This window comes from Papaver somniferum, chromosome 2, assembly GCF_003573695.1.
Source record: "Papaver somniferum cultivar HN1 chromosome 2, ASM357369v1, whole genome shotgun sequence".
Lineage (NCBI taxonomy): Eukaryota > Viridiplantae > Streptophyta > Magnoliopsida > Ranunculales > Papaveraceae > Papaver > Papaver somniferum.
In genome coordinates, this window is record NC_039359.1 from 42,906,751 (window position 1) to 42,929,021 (window position 22,271).

Sequence of the window (22,271 nt, forward strand, 5' to 3'; positions counted from 1 at the left end):
TTTTTCGGAGAAAGGACTGAAATAATGTCTTTGAAAGACAGGTATTGAATGTTTATGACACCCTTGGAAAATACAACCATAGACGTTGAAAACCAATAAAAAAGGGTGTCCGATCTCGTGAAAAACAAGGTTATTAAATGCTTTAGAAGATGCTTCTTCCTTAAAATCTCATTGAGATTCCTCTGTCAGTCAAAGGTTCTCAGATCTGAAATATGCTTTGTTAAAAAAGGGATGTTTTAGTATAAAACAAAGATTTTGGCGTTCTGTGAGATCGCTTTTTTGTGAATTTTTTGTAGATATGTAACAAGATACGTTTTTAGAGGCTATGAACTCAAAAAAACATACACACATAACGGATGAAAAAATCGCTAGAGAGTGAGATTCATCATTAAAAAGAACAGATCCCTTCGTTACAGAAGATACGTAAGTTAAAGGTAAAACTATGTCTAAACTCAAGCTCTTGAGCCAAACACGGTGGGCGCCAAACTGTGACTACTCGTTTTCCCGTAGTCTACGTAATGTATACAGCTCAGAGGATCTGATGCTAAGTAGTATCGATACCTCTGTTGAACTGATAATGCTAAGTAATAAAAGATATTCAAGATCACAATAATAACGAAGAACACAAATATAATGCAAAAGCTTCCAAGTTATCATGAGACACAAGAGATTACGTGGTTCGACATTTGTCTACGTCCACGGGGTAATGAGTGATTGTTTTGTATTAAGTTGTGGTGGTTACAAGAGATCTTAATTGTTTCCCAAAGTAATAGAGAGAACTCAAGTTGAAGTAAATACTTAAGTTCTAAACATTAAAGAGGTATGAGCTTAAGACTAGATCTTCTTACCTAGATATTGAATGCCTTTAGTTTGTTGGTGAGGCTTGGTATTTATAGCCCCTTCTGCTCCAGGTATATCTTTGCTGCCTCTGGGTCCATCGTCTGCTGATATACCTTTCATATCAATGGTACCTTCGTCCACCGCGTACCTTCTCCAGTCGTATTCCGCCACCTCAGATGGCCCACGTTCCTTCGGGAACTACCCAACCTTAGTATATGTTGTACCTTCGCTCACAGCCAGCTTCTGCCAATCGGGTTTTTCCACGCCTTCTCTCTCCACGTGCCTTGGTTCGTGCGTGTAGATAATAGATTTGCGAATTTAATGTTTGATTACATGCGTCATCTACCTCTATCCCTTCGCCAGCTGCCTCTTTGTAGACTAGGCTTTTACTCTTTTCATCTTAACCGTTTAGGCCTTCTTTCTTGGGATGAGATAAAGTAGATCTGCGGAGGTATCCTTTGCTACTCAGGCTTCTCTATCTAGCGAAGGCTGCACAGTTGAATTTGTATGCGGCCACTAAGATCGTGACACGTGCTCCACAGAATATTGGTATTCATATTTATGTATCTTGGTAAAACTATTCACAAGGCCTGACTTTTCTATTGGTATGACTTTTTATTACTGAATTGTCATTGGTGTGACCATTCCTAGTCATTGGGTAACCGATCCTAGAACTTGGTTGGGACTAATCACAAGATGTGTAATCGATCCTTGTAGTAGGTTAATAAGTTTTAGTAATTGGTGTTACCGATCCTATAACTTGTGCAACCGATCATAAGTAAGTACAATAAATAAGTGGTAATCGATCTTGGTAATTAGTTAACAATGTTTTGGAAACTAATGTGACCGATCCTAGTAGCCACTTGGAGGTAGAACCGAAACTTGTTTTGGTATAACCGTTAAACCCATGAATGGTGATTGAATGTTTTTGATCAATCACATAGTTCTTGGAAATCAGATGAACCAATTCTAAACTCGTTTAGAAGTGTGGCAAATCGGTTCCAAGATTATAAATATGAAAAAGGATTTACAAAGTAAAGATGTCGACATACTTTGAACATGTGCAGTAACTCTTATCTCTTATTGTTCAAAGTTATTCCTTAATAGCTAAAGGAGAATCCCGGATCGAAATAAATTGAGAATCTTTTAATTAAGGTTTTTAGTTTTATATGCTTTTAATTTCCAGCAATTAAAATGCATATCTTTAGAAAATAAAAATTGGTAATGTGCATTTACTAATTGGAGATTTTCTATAGAAATCTGTTTAAAAGGGGTAATTCCAGTTATTTCCTCTTAAGTAAGATTTCCTAAAAAATCTTCAAATGATTTAAATAAAAAGTTTCTTTTTATAAAGAGGTTAAAAATCTTATAAGAACTTAAACCATATTCGAGTCTTTCATGGTTTTCAATAATGAAAGACCTAAAGTATGATGTATCTGATTTGATATACTCCTGTAGATTTCATGATCTATTAACTAGAAAAATTCACATGATTCTTTTCACTGAGAATAAGAGATCATACAGTGAATTTGTGGGAGAATACTGTATCCAGGAAAGTGTTTTGGATTTCTCTAATAAAGGAAGATTCGAAATCTGTTCTGATTTTTGCTCATATCATATCATGCCCTCTCTTACAGAAGTAAGGGCAACAAGTCTATGTGAAGGAGTTCTTGAACTGATAGGAAGAAAGGAAATTTTGAAGGAATTATCCTCAGTTGCTCGGAAGGAAATAATTTTTCATTCTATTTGCTAGGCATCTTATAGAGATTTTCATGATCTTCAGATGATTAGCTTTCATTCTGCCAATTTGGAACTGTTTGAAGAAAACCTTGATGAAATCATGGAAACTGAGGATAATAAAGATGAATAAGGTTAAAGTCTTATTCAAAAGTAAGAAAAATATACATCAGTTTTTTATTTCTTTCAATAATTGTATAAGGTCTATTTTGAATAAAACTATCTTATTATGAATAAAATTATTAATTCATAATTTTTCTTGTGATAGTTTTTCGATTACATAGCCTGTGCTTGAATGCTTTATTTTGTTGCTATGTATGTTAATGGGATGTTTGATTTCGGTTTTCATAACCTTGATATTCGATCTCATATTGTGTGAACCCTTATGGTTGGGTGACTTTTTGGTTTAGTAGGATTAAGTTCTAGCCCATGTTGGTAGGCTTTATGAAAGGATCATAAGGGGTTCTGATTGAAACTCATGTGTGAAAAAGTCACAATATGTTGAATCGTTTGGTTTAGCATAAAAGCATATGTGTTTCGGGGTTTCAAATTTTGCATCGCATTAGTTAAAAACGGTTTTCAACCTTTCTCTGGTAAAGGTTGGTCCTTGTTGTTGTTCTTTTGTCTTGCGAGAGGATGACAACACAACGGGGGAGAGTTCTATCTAAAAGTGGCGCTTAATGACATATCTTTAGGGGAGAAGAAGATGTCGAACTTAAGTTAACGAATTTGTTAGTTAATCTTTTTCATGTTTAAGAAAAACCTGATTTTATTGCATATATTTATTGCTTTTGCTTAACAAAATTTCGTTATAATTGATGTTTATTCCATTATTTGTGTATGGATGTGTGTGTGATTCAATTGTTTCTGGTTAAGAAAAACTATTGTTTTCTTGCTTTATTGTTTGTATCAATTGTTTAGGCTTACAAAATTTCGGTGCAGTTGCGGTACTATAATGTCCATGTTTGTTTCAATTGCTTTCGATTGAGGTAAATAGTTTTGCAAATTGATTTATTTGGTTTGTATGAATTGTTTATGGCTTAACAAAGAGGGTTTTCGGGATGAATTGTTTAGTCCAATTCGATTCCGGATAAGAGAAACTAAGTTATTTCTTATCTTAGTTAGACTTATCAAAGTGGAGGTTTCGATTATTCAAGTCTAATCGAATGCCTTAATAAGAAATGCTAGTTAACTAACCTAATATTTGTCTTGTTTAAAAGTGAAAGGTCTAAGTTATTATTTGAATAATTAGAACCTGACGAGAAAAATAGATTTATTTTGGTCTTATCGAACAAGCGGTTGTATTTGTACAATCGGTTTAGTAAAAGAACTAAGGTGCTTAGTCGATTTTTGATTTGCTAAAATATTAGGGAAAATTGCTTCGGGCAATTGTTTCCTTGGTAACATATCAAAACAAAATTACTTTGTAGTTTCGGTTTTGATATTGTTTATCCAAAATGGTGTGTGGAACCCTCGTGCTCAACTCTTATAAGTTTTGCAAGTCTTTTGAGATTTGTAAGATCCTTTCGGTTTGTCTTTTATTTGCTCGTACCTTTGTCATTTTGTGACAAAAAGGGGGAGAAATATATGGAATAAACAAGTGATTTGGTATCACTAAGGAAAGGACAATGGTGCTTAAAAGTTATGTCTAACGAAAGTGTAAAGCATAGACTAAGGGGGGGTAACATATATTGATACTTGTAGTTATATGGACTACAAAGGAATAACAAAGACGTGCGTACTGAAAATATACCTATCTTACCTTTAGGGGGAGTATTAGTTTTGTTATTATAATGTCAACAACGAAATTTATGGATTGAATGTATACATGTTATTGTGTTGTTTAAACTTGGAATCAAGCGTATGTGTAATGAATTCTTGTAATTTGTTTATCCATATGATGTAAGAGTTTTGTCACTAAAATTGGCAACGAGGGAGATTGTTAGAGCATAGCTCGGTTGAACCCACCAAGCGTTGGTATGTCAAGTTTGATTTTCATATTTTAGTGAATCAAAACTCATTTAAAGAGTCGCTTGATTATTTATTAGAGTCAACTTTGTATAGGTTAGCTTGAAAGTATTAGGATATGAGACTTACAAGTATTACATGAAGACTTGAAAAATGTGAAGAAGTAAGGAGCTACAATGACGACATCATCTTTCCTCTTGAGGTTAGTAATATTTGACTTGAACTGTTTCATTCCCTAACGTATCTTTCAAGTCGTGCATATTGAAAACATAACTGCGAAGCTGTGAATGATTATACTCTAGTTAGACATAGTATTAAGGAATTACAATAGGAAGTATAACGCCTATCTTTTGAATGTTATTGTGATTATGTGTATGGGTATGGGTGAAGATTTTGTCCTAGGAAATAATGTTTTACCTTCGTTTAAAGGAAGTACAATTCATAAACTTGTTTTATGAATCGAAAAGGAAATCGCTAGGCTTATTGGTATTGTTATTCATTGCAAATCTTTGGATTACCAATATGTGTGTTTAGTATAACCGCTCATAACTTGTTTATGTATCTTGGTAAAACTATTCACAAGGCCTGACTTTTGTATTGGTATGACTTTTATTAGTGAAACCGATCCTAAGTAATCACATGAGATGGTATGATTGATATTTTTAATTGGTGTGACCATTCCTAGTCAGTGGGTAACCGATCCTAAAACTTGGTTGGGACTAATCATAAAATGTGTAATCGATCCTTGTAGTAGGTTAACAAGTTTCAATAATTGGTGTGACCGATCCTATAACTTGTGCAACCGATCACAAGTAAGTACCATAAATAAGTGGTAACCGATCCTGGTACTTAATTAACAATGTTTTGGAGACTAATGTGACTGATCCTAGTAGCCACTTGGAGGTAGAACCGAAATTTGTTTTGGTATAACTGTTAAACCCATGAATGGTGATTGAATGTTTTTGATCAATCACATGGTTCTTGGAAATCATATGAACCAATTCTAAACTCGTCTGAAAGTGTGGCAAATCGGTTCCAAGATTGTAAATATGGAAAAGGATTTACAAAGTAAAGATATCGACATACTTTGAACATGTGGAGTAAATCTTATCTCTTATTGTTCAAAGGTATTCCTTAATAGCTAAAGTAGAATCCCGGATCGAAATAAATTGAGAATCTTTTAATTAAGGTTTTTAGTTTTATATGCTTTTAATTTCCAGCAATTAAAGTGCATATCTTTAGAAAATATACTACACCATTTTTCATAATTAGCAACCGCATATTTCAGTTACAAAGCGTGGTTGCAACAGTTATGAACTGTTACGAAAGTCGAGGTTGCAAATTTTCGCAACAGTTACGAAAGTCGAGGTTGCAAATTTTCGCAACAGTGCGAAACTGTTGCGACATAAATTTGTCGCAACAGTGCGAACAGTTGCGAAACTAGGAGTTCGTTATATATCGTGCAATGAAGTTGAAAACTACATGAATACTAACTAATTATAAGATTAATTAGTTATAAAAGATAACTTACTACATGCTTGTCCTTCTTTGCCTCCCCTTCATCTTTTCTTTCGCTCACCTCTTCAGCAAGTTCCGTAGCAAGAAGCTCCTTGTGCTATGAGAAACAGGGTCTTGCATTATAATGAGCATCAACTCGAATAAAAAATCAAAAATTTCAAATCATCAGGAGCATTGAGCTATATAATAATAATAGAAAAAGCAACCATTTAATTCCTAATTTCAGTCCAAAGTCTGTACGTGACGTTTAAAATAATTACATAAGTCTAACACATAATGTGAATGTGAATGGAGCAGTAGCTGTCTGACCAACATTTTCCCACCAACCAATCTTTACATGATTCTTATGTAACTTTAGGCCTGATTTAGAACCTGCTATATACCCCTCACCCCAAAAAAAAAAAAAAAAACTAAATCAGCTAGCTTACGATTAAATGTTTGTTCAAAATGCATTCTTATACGAGGTTTTCAATTCAATTTCCATGCAGGAATCGAGGGTGCGAATGAAAACTCAAAAGAGAAAAAAACAGACTTAACAGCCCTGAAACAGACTAACATTTCTTAAAATTTGTACTTTTCCAAGAATTCCCGAAATATAATTCATTTCTGGAAAAGCCTATGGACCCCTATTTGGATATTCCTGGTAACCTGAAGCACTAAATCTATCAGTATCATGAGAAAAACAGAACACTTATAAGGAACGAGGAACCTTTTCTGTAGCTACTTCTTTCAATAGCTGATCTTCCTATAGATAGTGAAGATGAAAAGAGAACAAAAGATTAATATATAAATACCTGTTCAGAGAGCCATCTCTGCCTCTAGTGCAGCCAACTCATCTTCCTCAGCTTTATTCTTTTGAGGAGCAGGTCATGTCAGTTTCCTTCCTGCCGGTACATATACTGGAGCTGCAGGAATATGACTTGCAGGTTGTAGAAGTTGTTCCTCCAACTCTGCTCAACTTTCATGTAGTGATACTGACATATATATGTGCGAATAAGAGAGAGTGGCATCAACTTTCGTGCAACGACACAGCAACATACTCTGAGAAATAGAGAGAGGTAGGAGGAGCGTCTACTTACGTTGCTTTTTGCATAGCCTTCATTGCAACAGATCCACTTCTCAACGCATCAACAGTCTCTGTTCTAGCTTTTGCTCCTTCTAACATAATCATCTAAATTTAGGAAAAGGGTAAAGCTAGATTAGAATCTTTGTAGAATCTATGAAGGACTGCTGGTGCGGTGATGGTATATGGACTAGAGGTGAAAATGTTTGCTGCTGGTGGCGTATTGATAGATGACATGCTTAACTCAAAATCCATACAAATGATATGCACTGATCAAGTAAGAAATATCAATACAGTACTATGAATTAAAGGAACAAAGTAGAGGGTCTAACAAAGGGTTTTACCTGCACCATCTCCAGAACTGGCTCTATATATACTACTATAAGTCACTACACCATCACCCACACCTTCCGTACTACTATACAGCAATACCTTCACCATCTCGAATACCATCCCTTTCAACTACAAGTGCAGTTCAACCAAATAATTTGTGCATCAAGCAGTGAGCATGGCCAATAGTTTGTACAGAGAAGAACAGGTTTCTTGTCCTTACCAGATTAGGACTACAATTGATTCTCTCTATTTGGATTTTGGCCAACCTAAACAGAGTTTCTATGATTTAGCAGGAACTATCATTTCTTAATTTTAATAGGCTTCTAGTCTCTTCTGTTGTTTTCTTAATTCACTATATTTTTATGACAATTACCACTTCAAAAAGTGACGGTTAAGAATACCAACAAAATTGCAGTGACTTTTGATGCATAAATTGTTAAATACTCTACTACTCACCAATATCCTCGCCTGTACGGAAATCAAACAGTTGTATCCACATGTCTTCTCCAGCATCTACAAACTTATTGCCATGCTTCGGTTCCAATGAAGCCGATTCCACAGTGCATGACATGTCATAGCTCTTCACTAGTCACTAGTCCAAAACCAAAATGCAACAAGATTATGTATGATGTTTATAAAGAAAAGGGACAATACTAGTTAACTTACTGATTTGCATCCCAAAATTTAACAGTGGGACCATCTGCAGTGGTGATATAACGACCATCCTGACTAACTTCAGTACTTTTCACAGGTGAACTAGTTCTATTGTGTGCATGATCTTCCCACTCCTTACATCCCACAATCTGTACAATCACCAGTGAAATACAAAGCTTAGACTGGATAACTGATCCACACACCAAATATATAAATTTCTAGACGTCTATCAAGGATATCTTGGCTTAAGCAGATAAGACGAAATATAAAGAGATGCCTCCATCTCATGGGTACCATGTCTTGAAAAGATCAGGGTTCTCATCAGCCAAATTGAAAATCGAGTAAAAAATCCCCAAATTGAAAAACCCTAGTTCAAAATAGAGTAAAATAAAACACCAAATAAGAATAAAAATTGAACATCTATACCAACAAAGAAGAGAAACAGAGTTAGGGTTCCAGAATATATACCTTTTAGAAGTTCCAGAAGTCGTCTTCTTGTTCATTAGTTTTAGTTCTTCATCTGGAGAAAGGGGGAAGAAAAAAAAAATTAGGTCAAAATCAAACAAAAATAAAATCATCAAAAAATAAATCAACGGATCTTCATACCTCAATTTTTGGCTACTGAATTTTTGGTACGGGTTTTAAAAGAATACGGCCAATAGAGCTCAGGGTTTCTCAGAATAGAGAAGAGAACGAGCTCAGGGTTTCTCGGAATAGAGAAGAGAACGAGAGACAGATTGAATCAGAGAAGGAAGATAAAAGAAAAGAAAGATTTCTGATAATCATTATCATCATCACCTTGTGTGTACAAAGATCGATGATTATTGAACCTCCAACCAAGAAGAAGAAGTTGAGCCCTAAAAAGAGAAGAGAACGAGAGAGAGAGAGAGAAGAGAATGAAGAATGATATCTCGGTCGGTTTTTTAGTTTATCAAAACAGGAGTCAGTTTTGGAGCTGACTAAACATATGAATGGGCTGAAAACGAGTCAGCTTAAAAGTGTAGGATGCCACACACACGAGTCGCACGCGTACAACTCAATTCAGTTGCGAATCGTAACAGAAACAAACAGTTGCGAGTTTTGTAACGAGGTTAAACTGTTGCAAAATTTTTGCAACAAAGATTCGCAACTGAAAGTTCTCAACTGGGGCAAAGCTATTGCGAAATCTTGTTACTAATCCTTAAATTTGGTGTAGTGATAAAAATTGGTAATGTGCATTTACTAATTGGAGATTTTCTACTGATATGTCGGTCAATATTTGGACAAAGCATTTTCAGGAATTATGGAAACCGAATTTGGAAATATATTGCATATCTTGAGAATACTTTCGGTTTTGGAAATTCCTTGGTGTCCAAACTTCCTTGGTCTATAAATATTTAAGTTTGCATTTCAAGCAAACTAATCCTCAGAGCCAGCAAAACTACCTAGTTGTGTTGTTACTAGTACCGTTGGTGAAATCTCTTACGACCGCTCGTTTTAAAGACTTCTTTGGGATTGGGAAGCTCTACGAGTACCGTTGGTGGGAAACTAGATAATTGCAGTTTATTATTAGTTTTCAATTGATTTGATTGACTAATGGTGGTTGAACTTTGTTTGCACCTAGTTTGTTTATGCTTGGGAATCTTCTCTTCTGATATAAGATTCACTCAAACTAGATCGAAATTTCGACGGGGATCTTTAGACTGTTTGTAGATTTAAATACATCTTGTGATAATCCATTGTTAACAGACTCCGTTCTGTGTGTGATTGATCACAAGAGATTCAAGTTGTTTGTGTGCGGGTGTTTATTGAAGATCAAAGAAGATATTTGGGTACATAATCTTTGGTGTGCACAAAACTTGTTTTGGCTGGAAAGGGGTCCAAATATAATCGGTTTATCTTTGTGATAGATTGGATTGATTAGTTGAGTAGATCGGCATCAATACGCTTCTTTGTGATTCGAAGTATTGATTGCAAATGATAGATCCAAGGACCTGACAAAGGAGTTTATTGGGATAAACGGAATAGCCTTTTGTCAAACTCATATCACTTGTTTGAAAAGATTTGTTACCGAAAAGATTTGTTGTTCCTTTACTGTTTGGAATACGAACCAAAGGAACTGTTCCAAGTGCGTGGCTTATTGCAAGTTGGAGGTGCAGGGATACTGACGGAACTAGGTGAACTATAGGTTTAGTTGCTTGGTCTCTACTATACGATATTGGTTTAGATTTTGTATAACGGCTTAATCCTGAGAGTATTCAATTTTGGACAAGGTCCCGGGGTTTTTCTGCATTTGCGGTTTCCTCGTTAATAAAATCTTGATGTGTTGTTTACTTTTATTATCCCCAATAATTGTTGTTATTATAATTTAAAGTAAACTACAAAAACGTTAATTCCTATTTACTTGATATCCAACCTATTGTGTTTGGTTAAGTCTGAACCTTTTATCAAGTAAACATACATCGTTGTTGTATTGTCTCGATCTTGTATCCATAGTCAATCAAACAAGTTATCTTGTTATCATATTGTCTCGATCTCGTATCAATAGACGATCATACGAAGTGTGAACCGATTAGTTGTATTGTCTCGACTCAGTCCATAGACAATCACTTTCAGAGAAAGGACTTATAGGTGGAAAAGTTTTAGAATGAGGTATATTTGGGTACCCTCGTCTTTTCATTTGATATTTCGAGCTGAGTTTGACTCGCTTACATATTTCTCGAAATATATGTTGGTAAGCTTTCACTTTAACCAAGTTCATCTTATATTCTTGAGGAAAGTCAAAAGATGATCATGTGAAAATTTCCTGGCAACATCTTACATGATTTGTGTGAGACAGTTATTTGATGTAGACTCAGAATATTTCGTATTGATCATTCGATCACTTGAAAATTTCTTTGAAGCTAATTGTTTGTGTGAGACATCTATTCCCGTCTTCCGAGAATGTTTCGATGGTTGAAATGAGAGTTTAGAACAATTGGATTTAAGCATAGTATGCGTACTTTCATATATGTAATCCATGTCCGGGAACCATAGTATGCATACCCGCATGCGTACTGGTGGGTTTTGAGAAAGTCCGGGAACCTTGTACACATACCGGTACGTGTACTGGCGTAAGGTTTGGGTCCAGGAATTTCTGCTGAGTTTGGAGGTATGCGTACCCATTCGCATACTGGCGAACCCCAAACTTAGTCCGGCCACTAAGGTGTGCAGACCTGTTTGCATACCTGAGTGGATGATGTTCTAAAATCGCTTTGTTCATGAATTAATAAATTTATATAATAAGGAATGCAATCTTTTGCAAACCATGGCTATAATGTTCATGACTTGATTCGAGTGAATCAAAATCGATTTTGCTTTAATTGTGTCTTGTATACTTCTAAGAGAATATAAACAATTGAAATACTCTAGAAGTAGTTTCATTTGAGTCATTTGAACAAGTTATGGTTAAGATGAATATGGTTGATATGAAAGTGTTTATATGGCTAACTTTGGTTAACTACTGTTGAGCCAACAAGGTGTACACGTTTAGGTACGGTTACTCATATCTAAATGAAGGTACATTTCATTTGTGTATAACAATCTAAGTTCGATCTAACGGTTGAAAGATATTAGCTTGAGTCTAATCAGGTTTTCATCTAACGGTGAATATTGAATTCTTTGTTACCAAGGTAACATTGATTGCAAACCATGATTTGAAGACTATATAAAGGAGAACTCTAGCAACTGGGAAACCTAATCCCCACACCTCTTGTGTGATACTAGTTGCGACTAGAATCGATTCTCCTTTAACCTTAGGTTTTTCACGAAACGTTGTAGGTTAACGACTTGAAGACTTCATTGGGATTGTGAAGCCAGACCCAACTATTTTCTCTGTAGTCGCTTGTTCTGATCTTGATGTTTTCTATCGTGATTGAGTACTATCTTCTCTAAGATTGGATCGAGATTTAATATCCGATAGGCAAGATAAAAAGTAATCACAAACATCTTCGTCTCATCGTTTGTGATTCCATAATATCTTGTTTCGCTACCATACGATTAATATTATTGTGAGGTGATTGATATTTCTAGGCTGTTCTTCGGGAATATAAGTCCCGTATATCAATTGGTTCTTGTTCACCTTAATTTATAAAAAGACGGAACAAAACTGATAGGTTTATCTGTGGGAGATAGATTTATCTATTCGACAGACTTTTTTGTGTGAGACGGATTTGTTTTCTTGGACTTTGGGTCGTAGAAACTCTTAGTTGTGGGTGAGATCATCTAAGGGAATCAAGTGCGTAGAATCCTGCTGGGATTCAGAGACGTAAGGAGCACAACTGTAACTTGATCGGTGTGAGATTGGTTATGGCTCAACTACATTGCAATCCGAAGTTAAATTGGAGTACGCTAGTGTCAGTAGCGGCTTAATACAATGTGGTGTTCAAATATGGACTAGGTCCCGGGGTTTTTCTGTATTTGCGGTTTCCTCATTAACAAAATTTCTGGTGTCTGTGTTATTTCTTTTCCGCATTATATTTTGCTATATAATAGAAATATCACAGGTTGTGCGTAAGTTCAATCAGTTGTGAATCCAACCTTTGGTTGTTGATTAAATTGATTGACACTTGGATATTAGTTTTTGATTCCGTCCAAGTTATTTCTCATATTCAATCGGGCTCGCAAATTCCTATTTGTTTGATTGCGGATTGAATTGAGAAATTGAGATATAACTCTTTGATATACTTTTCTTAAGATTGAGTCTGACTGTCTAGTTGATTCTCTTGAAAGTATATTGGAGTTAGTCCATACAGATTGCTATGAGAAATATTGGGTGTGGTTGTTTGACCCCTGCTTTTTCATTACCTATCGGAGATAAATCTCGAGCAAATCTTAGAGAAGATAGTATACTCAATACGATAGAACAAAGTAAGATCAGAAAATGCAACTACAGATAAAATAGTTGGGTCTGGCTTCATAATCCAAATGAAGTCTTTAAGTTGTTAACTTATAATGGTTTTAGGAAAAACCTAGGTTAAAGGAGAATCGACTCTAGTCGCAACTAGTATCAATAGGTCCGAAGAGATCCATATAAATTAAATCAAGTGGAGATTTAGTGAGAATATCTCGAGATGATTTATGGTGCACTTTCGTTTGTTTACCCTTTTGACAGGCACCACAGACACCATCAATCTTTGCATTGATTTTGGGAACGCCTCTAACAGGTTCTTTGTTAATGATCTTAGTTAGAAGGCGGTAATTGATGTGACCAAAACGATCATGCCAAAGATGTATAGATTCCACCTTAGTCAAATTGCAACAGTTACTGAACTGAATATCAAGAAGATAACAGTTTTTTTTACCACGAGTTCTCTGAAAAATTACTTTTCCAATTTTTTCCACAATGTCATATCAATTCGCATTGAAGACAACTCTATGGCATTTGTCACAAATTTGACTAATAGAAAGAAGGTTTGCAGTCATATCTTTAACGTATACTACATCATGGTATACGTATACTAAGATGTCTAAATAATCAGGTATACTATTGGAAAAATTGCTTTCTGTTTAGTTGAGCTATTTTCTTATTTTCCATAGCTAAACTATTATCCGCAGACAACTTTGCTTAAGTATTGGTTGTGTCTGATGTTGTTCTTCTTTTGTTTTTTTTCTTCAAAGAAGTTTTCGTTGCAACTATGTTGCCTGCTACTTTTATGCTCTAAATTTTTTCTCTATGAAGATATAAAATTATTGATCCAAAAAGAATTTTGTGAAAATTTTCATGTAGCAAAAATTTTGTCGTGTCGTAAAATACGACCTTTTGTGTTTTTATTTTTTTTGGGTCAAGTTGTGTTCGTATAGGTACCCGTGTTACTATCACGAATCAATTTTGGAAACCCTAAAATCACCTTCCCTAAGAAACCATTTAAATACCAAACCCTTGAGTCACGTACGCATACTCTGGGTTATTTTGTGTTTTGTCAAGAATGTCTTCTTCTTCATCTTCACGCTCTGGTGGCTTTGCAAGAGGTTTTCTTGATAAAGGTATTGGTTTCGAGTCCAAAGGGAGGATGAAAAGAACCCTAGTAGAAGATGATCATCCTAATGCCTCATGTTACTATGCTTATACACATCAGGATATTGAGAATGATGATATAGTTTCTGCTAAAGTGGTTCATGATTTTCTTAAATACTTTGAGGATGCAAAACTGAAACTCGTTGATACTTTGATGAGTCTTGATGTGTTAAGAACTGAGTTGAAAAAGGTTACTTCTGACCTTGGTCTCATAAATACACATGTTAAAGAACTTCTCAATGGGTATATATTCTCTGAAGATGCAGTGGATGTTGTCAATCACAAGCTCAAAGATCTCAAGGATCTTGAGGATTCTGAAATGTCTATTTGACTTTAGTTCGTGTTCGGTTTTGGTGGTTGAAGAGTCTTTGTTTGTTTATTAGCTTGTTGATTTTCTTATATGTCTAGGAAACTTCTTATGAGAATTTATTCTTGTGTTTTAAGAATGATAACTAGGGTTTCTAATAGCCATTATTGTGATTACACATAACTATGTCCAACGTTTTCATCTTGCAATGTTTTTAGATTTATTCATTTAAATTCTAAAGTTTATTTGGAAGATGATTTTGCAGTATTAATCTTTATGGTTTTATATATTTCAACTTGTTATGGGATATGTGTGTTTGCATCCGTGAACTATGATTGTCCCATACGTGGTCAAAAGTTAAGTCTTTCATATTTCGATATGCAAGTATTGATAAAGGATTGAATGAAATTTTGGCAAACAAAATATAAACCTATTATGCCATTATGAAAATATTGATGGAAGATGGGATGAGCTTTCGTTCACAAAGATTAAGTCTGTAATATGTCATTGTGCGAATGGTGATGAGAAATAGAATGAATCTTTATTTATTCCGCAGTATTGATCTTCCATGATCCATATTCTTATATAAATATTGTGCGGCTCCGTAAGTTCTCTTATGTGAGCATTTCCGATTAAATTAATCATAGGTTCTCTTGTGGTTAATTTAATTGAGTTTTTGGATACAGATTCATGTTTCATGTGATTTGTTAATGTCTAAAGAAATCCTTCTTTTTTTGTGAAAATAAGGTCGCTCTTGTTGTTCTTTCGGGAATGACATTTTATGGGGGAGAGTTCTTAATTGAACTTGTGCTTAATTGCCAAATCTTTATGGGGAGTACGGCTGTGGAATATTATAGGGGTTATCTTGTATCTTTATAAACTCCTTGATGAATGCATTTAGTTTTGGCTACATGATTGCATCTAAACTACGCCAGAATTAACCATTTTTTACTGACCAGATCTGTCAATAATAGAGATTATTGACAGACCATGTCTGTCGGATGGCCTGTCGTTAATTAAGGTGTCAAAAACTTTAAATGATGGTAAACTATTGTCAATAACGATCATCACTAAACGAAAAACTTTAACTGTCAAAAATTATTGACGGGCTTTACTTGTCAATAAATTCAAATATTGAATTGCCAGTATTCATTTTCAATCGTATACAAAGTTTTTTCTCATTGCTTTAATTGTAAATAAAAGTCATATGGAATACTAAGAACATTTTAAATTTAAAACAAATCATCATATATTATAAAAACCCTACCCAATCTCAGGAGTATTATTTGTTCAAGTAACACAAAAGAAAGGAGACAAAATTCAAGAAAAAAAAAAGACAACAGATGTCTCAAACAGCTGGGATGCTGGTATCCTTCAGTCAGTTCTTCTATTTCTTCGACTCGGTGACTTGAGCCTCGGCACTGTAATTCTCTGCGAGAGATGCTCTATTCGTAAATACCTTTCAGGTTGCTCCTGCTTCATGATACCCAGTGCCTGAGTTTGTTGAAAATCCATACTAAACAAACAAAAATTGAAAGAATACAATGCACCATAACATACAACCAAAGACTCGCAACATTCAGTTAGCGCTTTTAAACTGCCTGAATGTATTCTGAGAATGACATAACGAGAGAAACATATCCAAGTTACTACGACAAGTCGACAACTAAGTGTTTGTTCTTCGATACTTATAGGATGTGAACATCAAGAAATCCACAGTTCTCTAAGTTGTGATACCAGTGAAACTCTATTTCCATACGTACGTAAGCTATGTTCATCTCCATATGTAACCCCAGTTCAGAATATACATAGAAACTTAACATTTAGTATGTGTTTGATGAAATAGACCAATTAGGGAAAAATCAAGTAGGGGAAATTCGCGAAAATCACACTATCATATTTCCATAATGGGTATAAATTAAGACTAATTCATAAGAATCTATGAGCTACGTCCATCCATCCCCTAAATTAGAGCAAGATGAATAAAACTTGTTAAACTCAGTATGTGAAATTTGGGAAGAACAACGTACATACCAGTAATGGCCAATTGGACCAACAAATCCAAAACCGATCCTACTTGTGATAGCTGATATTTTACAATTGACCTTGAATTTTTCATCCTCATCGTCATCATCCTGTTAAGAAATCAATCAAACATCAAAAATAAAGGCCAAAAAAACCCAGTTGACCAATTGAAAGCACAAAAACAGGGGAAATACTTACATGGGTTTTTTGATGTGATTCTACTTCCACTTTTATCCTTCTAGAATGAGTGATTCTCTGAGCAGCAATATCTCCGATTCCCCATAGAATACTTAGCTTAAACCAGATTTCTCGCTCAATGTCAGATGTGTAAAGAAACAAGGTACAAATACTTAGCTTCAACCAAGAGAACTGAAATCAAATTCTATTGTAAGCTGAAAATTAAATCTAATACATCAAACTTCCACTATAATTCAGGGAGCCTAAGTGTACAAGACCAAACGAAAATGTGTGTAACAGTAGGATACTAACTCCAGTATAACTCGGGGGTTCATAACTATCATCAACATGATTAAAATGTATATGTACCATCACCATCATCAAGTTTCTTTTGAAAGTTTATACAAAAGTGGTCATAAACCAAAAATTTAGAGCAAGAATAAGAAAATATCTCATGTTTCAAAGATATCCTATACAGATAACGAAACATAATTTTCAAGGACTGTATAATTTTGGTGCTTTCTAAGTTCATCGCTTTTCATCTTTCATTGAAAATTGCAGACCTACATCAACACGATAAAGGTAATGAAGTGCATAAGATATTTCACCTCTTCATGTTTTCTTCTCAGGCTTTTGGTAATGTTCCCATCGGTTTCCTTATTGGTCCCTCATTCCGTAGTAAGATGAAACTAGGCTAACCCCATAATCCTTTTCTAGTTATATAACATTGAACTCCCGTCAACCTGCAAAGAAACTAAGATCTGCAATCTTCAGTATACCCTTTTCTTTATCAATCAACAAAAAAGAAGGAACAAGAAACAAGATTATGCTAGCTATACCATAAACTGAAGACAAATCTATACTAGCATGTATGTGCACATTTGAACTAATGATAAACAGATGTGCACATTTGAACTAATGACAGATTATGATATGATTAAGTAGAACAAAGAACTTATATGGGTAAACCAGTTAAGGCAAGATATGTGTTCAAAGAGGATATCATCATGACAAGGTTTTAATGTGAACATACATGCTAGTATAGATTTGTATTAATAATTTCAGCGACATGTAATAGTAAGAAAGTCAAAAACAGAAACATGTCATCTTCTTTTGAATATCAAGTGTAATCCGATCTGCTTCTTCGTATAATGCAAATACAAACTTACACACCTAATAAACAGTTAGAGCATGTATCAGATTATGCTCAAAGGGTCTAAGAAACTGACCATTTTCGTCCTAATCTTCTCTTCTTTAGCATCCACAAACTGATTTCCACTGCTCTTGTCATTATTTGTTTCCAGAAACCCAGTAAGCTGGATTTGTACCACTAATTACCTGACCCATACAAACAAAAACACAATCATCAATGTCAAACCAGAACAACTTCCAGAAACGCCCAAAATCATCTCAAAAAGAAAATACGTAACCAATATACCATTCCATCTGATAGTCGATATACAACATTAACATATGAGTACAGGTAGTGATACTTAGCTTCTTATTAAGCTGATGTAATTTATGTTTATGTTATCCCATATGTAGTAGCTCTACAACTTTACGATCACTTACATTCAAACAAAAAAGAAAAGAAAAAAGCACAGACCAATAACTTATAATCAATGACTTACGGCATCCACAGTAGCACAATTTTTCTACTGGGCAGTGGACTATAGAATTGAAAAAAATCATTATTTTTTTAATCAAACCCATTTAATGGTATTCCAACTGAAAATATTCTTCAGAACCTACACTGGACAATGGACTTCGTTCATTAGCTATCCATAGTTGAAAGTTAGAATTATTCACACTACACCAAATTTAATGTTTAGCAACAGTAACTGGCAGTTGCAAAACGGAGTCGCAATGGTTCTGTTCTGTTACGAAAGTCGATGTTGTTGTTTTTCACAACGGCTACATTGCCGTTGCAAATTTCAGTCGCAACAGTTTCGGACTGTTGCAACTCTTAAATTCTATGATACGTAGCAACAGTTTGGAACAGTTACGAATTTTTACCCAGTTTTTTTAATGAACGGACAATGTTATCCGATCCGACTATAATAGTTCTGGTATAAAATTGCAACAGAATGCACAGTTGCGAAATTTTTGTAACATCAAAAAAATAGTTCCAGGTCAATTTTGGCCTGGTCAAAATGAGGGTACCTGCAACAGCACCTACTTTCTTAAACAGAGTTCAGCTGCAAGCTTTTCAGAAAAACATTCACAACATACAAGAATTCTCTACAATACACTGTTGTTACCCATTTCCACACCACAACATTTGTGTATCAAAACATACAAATATAAATTTCTACACTCGCAATTCTTCGACAAGCAAGCATATCATCGTCTGCAGTTTATAAAGAATGAGAAAGGATATGTAAGTAACTAAACATAGTCATTTCCTAAGTTGTTTTATTCTCATTTCCTAAGAAATACTTGAAGGTTTTGTCTAAGACATACGAAACTGAAAAAAAAATGCAATAGTGATTAAAGAGTACTTACTACAGAGAAGCATTAACAGTGCTCTTCTCATATTCCACATCCTCAACTTTATCTAGAAGACCTAACTCAGAATCTGTGATACCCAAGAGAACCTGCACAAAAATTATCCATTCATGAGATACAATCCATGACACATCCAGCATTACGAAGAAAAACAAATTCAAACTCCACTGAAGTAGAAAAAAAATGACAATTCAACTAACTACCAAAGGAAATAACCAAGAGCCGAGAACATTTTTAACAGATGCGAAACATTAACTGAAAAAGCGGGGGTCTAACAACACCACCCAATATTTCGCTTAGCAATATGTATGGACAAACTTGAATATACTTTTAAGAGAATCAACAAGACTCAATCAATTAAAAGTATATCAACGAGTTTATATCTCTCTTCTTGATTTGATTTACTCAAGCAAGAACTGCGAGTTCTAATCAAATATAAGGAATAACTTGGATGGTACCAAAGACCAATATCCAAGGATCAATTAATATCAATCAACAACCAAGGGTCGGATTTCCAATTGATTGATTCAAACGCATAACCTGTATTATTTCAATTATATAAACAAATATAATGCGGAAATAAAAAATAACACAGACACCAGAAATTTCGTTAACGAGGAAACCGCAAATGCAGAAAAACCTCGGGACCTAGTCCAGATTGAACACACACTATATTAAGTCGCTACAAACACTAGCCTAATCCAAGCTAACTTCGGACTGGACTGTAGTTGAACCCCAATCAGTCTCCCACTTATCCAAGGTACAGTTGTACTCCCTACCCCTCTGATCCCAGCAGGATACTGCGCACTTGATTCCCTTAGCTGATCTCACCCACAACTAAGAGTTGCTACGACCCAAAGTCAAAGACTTAACAATAAACAAATCTGACTCACATAGACAAGTCTATCAAAGGATCAATCTGTCTCCCACATATAAACCTAAAAGGTTTTGTTCCGTCTTTTGATAATAATCAAGGTGAACAGGAACCAATTGATAATCCGTTCCGGTCTTATATTCCCGAAGAACAGTCTAGAGTTATCAATCACCTCACAACAATGTTAATCGTATGGTAGCGAAACAAGATGTTGCGGAATCACAAACAATGAGATGAAGATGTTTGTGATTACTTTTTATATCTTGCCTATCAGAGATATAAATCTCAAGCCAATCAATATGATTGTACTCGTACGATAGAAGATGCAAGATCAGATCACACAACTACGATAAAAGTAGTATCGGTCTGGCTTCACAATCCCAATGAAGTCTTTAAGTCGTTAACCTGGTTTTAGAAGAAGAAAACCAAAGGTTAAAGGAGAACCGACTCTAGTATGCAACCTAGTATCACACGTGAGGTGTGGGGATTAGTTTTGCACAGATACTAGAGTTACCCTTATATAGTCTTTCAAATCAGGGTTTGCAATTAAGTTACCTTGGTAACAAAGCAATCAATATCCACCGTTAGATGAAAACCTGATTTAGATTCAAGCTAATATTTCTCAACCGTTAGATCGAAAACTTAGATTTTTACACACACTTGACAATGCACGCTTATAGGTTTGTTAATCGTACCCAAACGTATGCACTTATTGGTTCAACAATAGTTAACCAAATAGTTAGCCATATGAGCATTCCATATCAACCACATTCTTCTTCACCATAACTAGTTCAAATGATTTCAAATGAACTAGTTAGAGAGTTGTTCAATTGCAAGGAAATATCATGTACTACACAAGACACAATTGAAGCAAAGATGATTTGATTCACTCGAATCGGTTCATGAGATTTTATAGCCACGGTTTGCAAAATGCATTCCTTAGTGTTTTTAAGTTTAAGTTTAGAAATCATCTTCAGATATATAACCTTCTCAAGTTCGCAGACTAGGTTCGCGGACTTAAGTTACCGGGCAGAGTTTACAAACTCCAACAGAAATTCTCGGGTATGAGAACTTTGTCGGTTCGCGGACTTAGCTTCACGCAAGTAGTTTGTCAACTCCAGCAGAAATTCTCAGGTTTGAGAACTTCCGCAGTTCACGGACTGAGTTCGCGGACTTGGCTCATGCCATTCTTCCGGTTCTCTTGATCAACAAAGTTCACAAACTTTGGTTCAAGGAATAGGACTTATACATAAATGTGTTTCCACAACAATGCTTATGTCCACCATTGATTATGTAATCTAAAATCTCATTTCAATCATTGAAACATTCTTAGAGGACGTTATATAGTTGTTACACCATTTCTCGTCAAAGCAATTTTCAAGATGATTGAAACATATCATGACTTTCGTCACATGGTAAAGATAAACTTGGTTAAAGTGAAAATCTTACCAACTCATATTTCGAGATATAGATAGGCGAGGTATACTCGGCTCGAAATACCAAATGTTTATAATCAAAGTCTATATATATATAGCATACGACTTCTTGTCTCAAAGAGTAGGAGATAGAGTAGATAGACTTTCGAATGATATATAAGTTCAAGTCTTCACATACCTTTTTGTCGAGAAGTTCCACCGGTTCCTTGAGTAGTTCTTCTACTTGTATGATGAATCGCCATGAAGTCCTTAAGCTCAACTACACTTTCTATCCTAGTCCGAGACTTAGCTATAATAGACTAGAAATCAAGACTTATAGTTTTGATCACTAACATTGACAATCATGCTTGAGATAGCAACGCATGCGAGTTCGACCGAGCAATGCTCTAACATTAACTGCAGGTCACATCTCTATTTACGTAAAGACTATTCAAGGCAAATAGGAAACTCGGATAGGATATGGAAAGAAATAGTTTCTTCAATTTAAACATAGAGTTGTATTTAATGACTCTAAAAAAGGAATTCAGAAGCGTAAAAAGGAATTATACCTACACAGGTTTATGTCGATCCTACTGCAGTTCACTTCTCACTAAGTAAAAATAAACATTAACCATAATACCTCGCAAGTAGACAAAAAACTGAAGGTCAGACTCCATAAACAAGGTATACTTGAAGGTTTTTTGTTTAAGACATAAGAAACTTAAAAAAATGAAACAATGATTAAAGAGAACTTACAATCAGAGAAACATTAAGAGTGAGCTTCTCATATTCTACATCCTCAATTTTATTCAAAAATC

General features: G+C 34.9%; 1 long non-coding RNA gene across 4 annotated transcripts; it reads right to left on the bottom strand.

The window, feature by feature from the left end:
* Positions 1-5,540: 5,540 nt before the first annotated feature.
* LOC113353164 lies at positions 5,541-8,977 on the bottom strand. 4 transcript variants are annotated; one of them, XR_003361117.1, is made up of 9 exons: positions 8,720-8,977; positions 8,582-8,633; positions 8,408-8,480; positions 8,126-8,262; positions 7,916-8,051; positions 7,471-7,588; positions 7,143-7,234; positions 6,858-7,037; positions 6,226-6,435 (listed from the first exon to the last, which is right to left on the bottom strand). It is a non-coding gene; the product is annotated as an uncharacterized LOC113353164 (long non-coding RNA). The 4 variants fall into 4 exon arrangements; XR_003361118.1 differs by lacking the exons at positions 6,226-6,435; positions 8,408-8,480 and adding an exon at positions 5,541-6,160; XR_003361115.1 differs by lacking the exon at positions 8,408-8,480.
* Between the last annotated feature and the right edge of the window lie 13,294 nt (positions 8,978-22,271).